The following is an 8,190-nucleotide window of genomic DNA, read 5'->3' as shown; positions in this document are numbered from 1 at the left end:
ATGACCTTCATAATAACAAAGAACAAATGTGTGTCTGAGGGGAAATTAACTTTCATACAGCCAAAAGGGGTGAGAAATTACACCAATATCAGTGGACAATTTGCACTAATGTTAATAAACATAGATGATGGAACATATTCCCTTTTGCTGACGTGATGAACCGCTAAGGGGACATAAATATTTACCATCTAAACCATGTGTGACCTCTCACCTCTCTGGCTGTAGAAGTGTTCTTCCTAACCAGTCCCTCAACAGCTCTCTGACTGAGCTCCACCCTCACTGGGTCTTCAGAGGAGAGGAAGGCTGAGGAGGGATGGAAGGATGAATGGATCAGTCAGTCAATAATGTGTAGAGCTGCTGTCTATGCTGTCTGACTAAATCACTATTTTAGTAGTTCATTAAAGTAAATAAGGCTTTATGACTGCTGAATACCAACTATCAATCACTTAGATCATGTATTTTCAGGTAGAGATACATCCTTGGGACGTCCCTAGCCAGTTGAAGTTGACATTTAAAATGGTTAAGGTAGGGGTTAAGGTTAGGGTTCAGGGTAGAGATGTCCCAAGGATCCCAGAAAGCATTGACCATCGTGCATTATTCTGTCTCTTTTACATAGCAGGTGTAAAATAAACACAGACAAGACAAGTAGGCACGCAGTGCATTATGGTCATTGTAGTTTAAAAATAGCATCTAATTATGTAGGGTGACCATACGTCCTCTTTTTCCCGGACATGTCCTCTTTTTGGACCTAAAAAATGTGTCCGGCCGGGATTTCTAAATCGCCCAGAATGTCCGGGATTCGGGTTTTGCTTCCTACAGTCTCCATTCATTGTGTGCGTTTTGGGGGTTTTGCGTTGCTTTGACCTTTTTCAAGCGCTCGTACTAAGACCGAAGCAATTGTTAACGCTGTGATAGCACCACATTCTGTCGACATAGCTCAGAAAGCACTAGAAGACATACCTTACTGTGGTGTTTCTACTGATGGGAGCAATCACGGTGCTGTGAAAATATTCCCTCTGCTTATTCAGTATTTTGATTGGAAGAATGGTGGCGTGCAAAGTAAATTAGTCGAAGTTAAAAACACTCCAAATGAGACAGCTGATACGATCGCGCAATACATCAAAGAAACACTGGAAAATAATGGGATTTTTTCCAAATATATTGTGTTGGCATGTGGACTAATATGTTGTTGAGTTGTGTTCTTACACTGGTACAGTCATGCCCTATGAGAGATGTATGACTGCGCATGTGCGAAAATAAATAAAGTGCATTTTCCCCGTTCTGGTTAAAACACCAATGATGAACATGTGTGTTTATTCCTCCGTTAAGTAAACCGGTATTCCTGTCCTGAAGATGTCAGCACCAACAGGTTATGGGCCCAGGAGGGAACATGGAAGCCGATGTTATAGATTATATTTCGACGGAGATGAAAAAAACTACGAGTTATGGGAGACAAAGTTTTTGGGGCACTTGGGTTTGCTTGGGCTAAAGGCCGCCATATTGAGCGTGGATGAAGATGAAGAAGACGGAGAGAAAAATGAAGAAGCCTACGCCGAATTGATACAGGTTTTGGATGATAAAAGCCTTTCCCTGATAATGAGAGAAGCAGCAGATGATGGGAGAAAAGCGTTGAAGATATTGAGGGAACATTATGCAGGTAAAGGGAAGCCACGTGTGATTAGCCTCTACACTGAACTAACTTCTCTTCAGAAAGCCGCTGACGAAAGTGTTACGGACTATATCATTCGTGCTGAGACGGCTATTACAGCACTGAGAAATGCTGAAGAGACTTTAAGTGACGGGCTGTTGATTGCAATGATTCTGAAAGGTTTGCCCGAATCATTTAAGCCGTTTGCCATCCACATAACGCAGAGTGACGAGCCGACAACTTTTGGCAAGTTCAAAACCAAGTTGAGGAGCTATGAAAGCACCGAGAAGTTTAGCGCCATTTCCACTGACGACAACGTGATGAAGGCAAGTAACATTAAAGTTAGCTGGCCAAGAGGGAGAGATAAAGAGACCGAGATAACCTGCTTCAACTGTGGCCAGAAAGGGCACAAGGCCCGGCAATGTATCGTTAATGGAGAGCGCAAAGAACGGAGACAGTGGTGTAGTTTTTGCAAGAACTCCACTCATACTGACGCAAATTGCAGACGAAAAATAAGAGACAATGTGAAACAAGCAACAGATGCTGAAAGCCACACATTTGCATTCAGAATAAGTGACTGTCAGGTTAGTGGACTGAAACAGAAAGGGCTGATGGTTGATACGGGAGCAACGTCACATATAGTCACGGACATCGGGAAGTTTAAGGAGTTTGACGAGACTTTCAAACCGGAAAAACATTCCGTGGAGCTGGCTGACGGAACAAGAACGAATGGTGTCGCGGAGAGGAGAGGTGCAGCGGCAACATGGGTCGTCGGGTAAAAACAACGCTGACGAAGGCGCTGTACGTGCCGTCGTTTCCACAGGACATTTTCTCTGTTAAAGCAGCGACAGCCAACGGAGCTTCAGTCAACTTTCGACAGGGGTGTAACAAGCTCACCCACAAGAACGGTACCACTTTTGACATCGAGGAGTACGATAGACTTTACTATCTTAACACTGTAAGTGATGAAAATGATGATGGATGTCATGGGTGCTATGATATTCACACATGGCACAAAATTCTTGGCCACTGTAATTTTGAGGATGTGTCAAAGTTAGAACATGTGACAGAGGGAATGAAAATCACAGGTAAGATTGACAAATCTACCCTCAACTGTGAAATCTGCACTCAGGGAAAATTTGTTCAGAGCAGAAACCAAAAGCGGCTCTTGAGTTTGTGCACACTGATTTGGCTGGCCCTATTGAGCCAGAGGCGAAAGATGGGTTCAGATATACTCTAGCATTTACGGATGATTATTCAGGGGCAGTTTTTGTGTATTTCCTAAAAGCAAAGAGTGATACTGTAAAAGCTACTGAGAAGTTTATTGCTGATGTGGCCCCTTATGGGAAAATAAAGTGTGTCAGGTCAGATAATGGCACAGAGTTCACAGCCAAAGAGTTCCAGTCACTGCTCAGTAAGAACGCCATAAGACATGAAACTTCAGCCCCTTACTCACCCCATCAAAATGGGACCGCTGAGAGAAATTGGAGAACACTGTTCGAAATGGCAAGATGCATGCTACTTGAAAGCAACCTACCAAAGAACTTGTGGACATATGCTGTAATGACTGCTGCAGTAATTCGCAATAGGTGTTACAATAAGCGTGTAGGACAGACTCCACACTACATGTTTACTGGGAGAAAGCCTGATCTTTCAAAGATGAAAGAATTTGGATCTGTTTGCTATGCATATAGACAGAACAAGAAAAAGTTAGACTCAAGATGTGAAAAGGGTATTTTTGTCGGGTATGATAAAAATAGTCCAGCATACCTAGTCTACTACCCAGACACTGGGAAAGTTCTTAAAAACAGATTAGTCAAGTGTGTTACAAAAGGTGTAGTCGAACACCAAACTCAGACAGATTTGGAAAACAGTGATGATCTTCATGGGGAGAGATTTGAAAACCCCATGCCGAAAGCCAAGATGGCAGATCAAAACTCAGAAGAGACACAAGATGTGCAAATTGAGACTTCAGATGGTCAGAGTCCACGATATCCAGACAGAGCGAGGAAGAAACCCCAGTACTTAAAAGACTATGAGTGTAAAGTGAAATGTGATGACCAGATACCACCTAGTGTTGACTACTGCTACAGAGTAATGTGCAATGCACCACAAACCTTCAAAGAAGCAATGATTTCACCAAAATCAGAGATTTGGGCTACTGCTATGAAGGAGGAGATGGATTCCCTTAGGGAAAATGATACATTCACATTAACCACACTGCCAGAGGGTAAAAATGCAGTGGGGGGCAGGTGGGTCTATGCGGTCAAAAAACAATTCAGATGAGACTGAGACATACAAGGCAAGATATGTTGCAAAGGGGTATAGTCAAGTGGCAGGAATAGACTATAAGGAGACTTTTTCTCCAACTGCAAATATGACATCAGTACGCTGTTTGATGCAGCTAGCAGCTCAGTATGACTTAGAGTTACATCAGATGGATGTCAAAACAGCATATCTACATGCTCCTATTGACTGTGAAGTGTACATGGAGCAACCAGAGGGTTTTGAAGTCAGGTCAGATACAGGTGAGCAACTAGTCTGCAAACTGAACAAGTCACTGTACGGCCTGAAACAGTCAGGAAGGAACTGGAACAAAATGTTGCATGATCACCTTAGTGAAAATGGTTTTACACAGAACCCAGCTGATCACTGTGTTTATAACAAACAAACTGCAACAGAAAGGATCATTTTGATAATTTGGGTCGATGATCTAATTATCGCTGCTAGTGATAGTGACTCACTCACAAGTGTAAAAGAAATGTTAAGTGAAAAATGTAAGATGAAAGATCTTGGGAGGCTTGGACATTTCCTAGGCATTGATTTTACACAAAGTGAAGGGAAAATAACGATGAACCAAACAAGGTACATAACCAAGATACTGGAAAGGTTTGGTATGTCAGACTGTAAGACAAGGTCAACACCATGTGAACAAAAACTAAACTTTGATGGTGATGGTGAACTTATTGATTCAAAAAGGTATCGTGAAGTGATAGGCAGCTTGATATATGTGATGACATGTACAAGACCGGATATCAGTTGGATTGTCAGCAAGCTGTCACAATACCTATCAGAACCAAAAGAGCAACACTGGATAACAGCTAAACATGTGTTGAGGTACTTGAAGGGAACAATGAATCAGGAGTTGTGTTACAAAAAGGGGGTGGAAAAACTCAACCTCGTAGCATATAGTGATGCTGATTGGGCAGCAGATCAAAGTGACAGACGAAGCATAACAGGGTATTGTTTTAGTTTAACTAAATGTGGACCTGTCATTTCATGGAGGTCTAAGAAGCAGCCAACAGTAGCTTTATCTACATGTGAAGCAGAGTACATGGCACTGGCTGCTACTACACAAGAAAGTTTGTACCTTGTACAGTTATTGGGCGAGATGGATAGTGAGTGCCAATATACACCAGTAACAATCTTTGAAGATAACCAAGGTGCAATTGCTCTGTCAAAGAACCCAGTATGTCGTCAGAGATGTAAACATGTCGACATCAGATATCATTTCATTCGATCTGCACTCAGTGATGGTAAAATAAGTATTGAATATTGTCCAACGGCAGACATGGCTGCAGATGTTTTGACTAAACCTGTAACGAAGTTCAAAAATGAAAAATTCTTGGGTTACATGTTTGGAATATAAACTGACATTTGTGAGATGAATAACTGTAAGCTAAATGTGTTGATAAAGTTAGGTTGAATACGACTTGTACAGTATAAGAGCAAGTGGGGGTGTTGGCATGTGGACTAATATGTTGTTGAATTGTGTTCTTACACTGGTACAGTCATGCCCTATGAGAGATGTATGACTGCGCATGTGCGAAAATAAATAAAGTGCATTTTCCCCCGTTCTGGTTGAAACACCAATGATGAACATGTGTGTTTATTCCTCCGTTAAGTAAACCGGTATTCCTGTCCTGAAGATGTCAGCACCAACACATGTATTTGAAATGTAGTACCCGGACGGAGAAAATCCAATAAGCGTTTTATAGTTACATCGTTAGGGTAACTTACCCTAAAGTGGACACACTCCCATCAGTTTCTGAGACAACTGCTCAGACTTTGTAGACAGTTTAATAATGCTTAAACCTCATCTTTATCAAATGATCCATTAAAGATACCAACTCAAAACCTACGTTCGTCTACATATGGGTTGTTTAAATTGTATCTAATTATATTCCCAGTATTACTTCATCAAATCTCTAGTAATCATTATACACACATACAATTCATCATATTTTCATAGAATCCATATAAAACGTAAGAAATTCTCAGGTAGTCACGACAACCATTCCATTTGCTTTTTCAGGGACTCTCCATAGCAACGAAGCATCTCTCCAAACATCCTCCCAGCAGAACCAAAAATAAACTTTAGTTTCCATGACAATGACCATGGGATCCTCAACGGTTCTCTAACCTCCCAGAGACCACGGCAAAATCAAGTCTCCCAGGAACTATAGACCTTCCGCTGCTTTCTAAAATATCATCCCGCTTATTATCCACATTTCAATCATCTGATTCAGCATATTTCTATGATACTATGCAAACATCAAATTAAGACTCATTTCCACAACTCTCATATCACAGTCACACAACTCTCATATCACAGTCACACAATGCTATTCCCAAACATACCTAATCAATTAGTTGTTTTTCAACAATATTTTAACCTGCAGGAATATTTTCACATTTATCTAATGGTTAGTTCCTAGGATAATGAAACTCATACATTTACATCTTTCAATACTTCTAAAATGGGGTACAGGTTTAAAATAATTCCAGGTGCACCGTACCATCTTATACTATATCACAAATGGTCTTAACTAGTAAACACAGATTCTAGTTTTCATCCAGTTCACAGATAGCTGACTCAGCCTCAGAGCCTTCTGACTGGGCCCTGTTTACACCTCCACACAGGAATACACACTCAGAGCCTTCTGACTGGGCCCTGTTTACACCTCCACACAGGAATACACACTCAGAGCCTACTGACTGGGCCCTGTTTACACCTCCACACAGGAATACACACTCAGAGCCTACTGACTGGGCCCCGTTTACACCTCCACACAGGAATACACACTCAGAGCCTACTGACTGGGCCCTGTTTACACCTCCACACAGGAATACACACTCAGAGCCTCCTGACTGGGCCCTGTTTACACCTCCACACAGGAATACACACTCAGAGCCTACTGACTGGGCCCTGTTTACACCTCCACACAGGAATACACACTCAGAGCCTCCTGACTGGGCCCTGTTTACACCTCCACACAGGAATACACACTCAGAGCCTTCTGACTGGGCCCTGTTTACACCTCCACACAGGAATACACACTCAGAGCCTCCTGACTGGGCCCTGTTTACACCTCCACACAGGAATACACACTCAGAGCCTACTGACTGGGCCCTGTTTACACCTCCACACAGCAATACACACTCAGAGCCTACTGACTGGGCCCTGTTTACACCTCTACACAGCAATACACACTCAGAGCCTCCTGACTGGGCCCTGTTTACACCTCCACACAGGAATACACACTCAGAGCCTCCTGACTGGGCCCTGTTTACACCTCCACACAGGAATACACACTCAGAGCCTCCTGACTGGGCCCTGTTTACACCTCCACACAGGAATACACACTCAGAGCCTTCTGACTGGGCCCTGTTTACACCTCCACACAGGAATACACACTCAGAGCCTCCTGACTGGGCCCTGTTTACACCTCCACACAGGAATACACACTCAGAGCCTACTGACTGGGCCCTGTTTACACCTCCACACAGGAATACACACTCAGAGCCTATGAGGCTTTTCTAAAAACTCCACTTTGCGTGCTTCGCTCACCTCTTTCTTTTTTAAACTACGTTTGAGATGTGGTATCCACTATATATACTATACTGATGGTATCCACTATATATACTATACTGATGGTATCCACTCGGCTCGCTGCCTCTCAGATCAAAGGTGGGTCCATCTGCTCCGTTCCTGAAGTGTGGTCTCCCTGAGATCCCATGTTTGAGGGATCCCTTGTGCACCATTTACCCAGGTCACCAGGAGCGGTCACCAAGTCAAGATTCACATCCCCATCGCCAAATGTGGTGGTTAATATTAATTGAGACAAACTTATCACACAAGTCAGAGTTATTCTTAAACTAAATCTTTATTCACTTATAAGGGAGCAGGTCAATACAACACACATATAAAGTCAATCAATTGGGTGCCCTATGATAGTGATGGCTGGTCGAACAATCACCCCCAGATGATTCGTTGAGAGATGAATCACCCCCAGATGATTCGTTGAGAGCCCCGAGACAAAAGTACAAAGGTCTTTTACAGCCAAGATACACCCCTTTTAACCTACATGACGAACAACAGATGTATAGAACGGGTCACAAGGTTAAGATTTGTATGAAAGATACTTATAATTCTCAGCAGACAGTATCTGCTGTAAAAACAGTACTCTTTGTGTAGAGACCAGGGTCTGGCCCTGGGGTCATCGCTCCCTGGTACCATATAGAACAGAAACATTAACTCA

The sequence above is a fragment of the Salmo salar genome, unplaced genomic scaffold (genome assembly GCF_965601325.2).
Source record: "Salmo salar unplaced genomic scaffold, fSalSal1 ptg000432l, whole genome shotgun sequence".
NCBI lineage: Eukaryota > Metazoa > Chordata > Actinopteri > Salmoniformes > Salmonidae > Salmo > Salmo salar.
The sequence above is the reverse complement of the archived record's forward strand: the minus strand, read 5'-3'. Positions refer to the sequence as shown.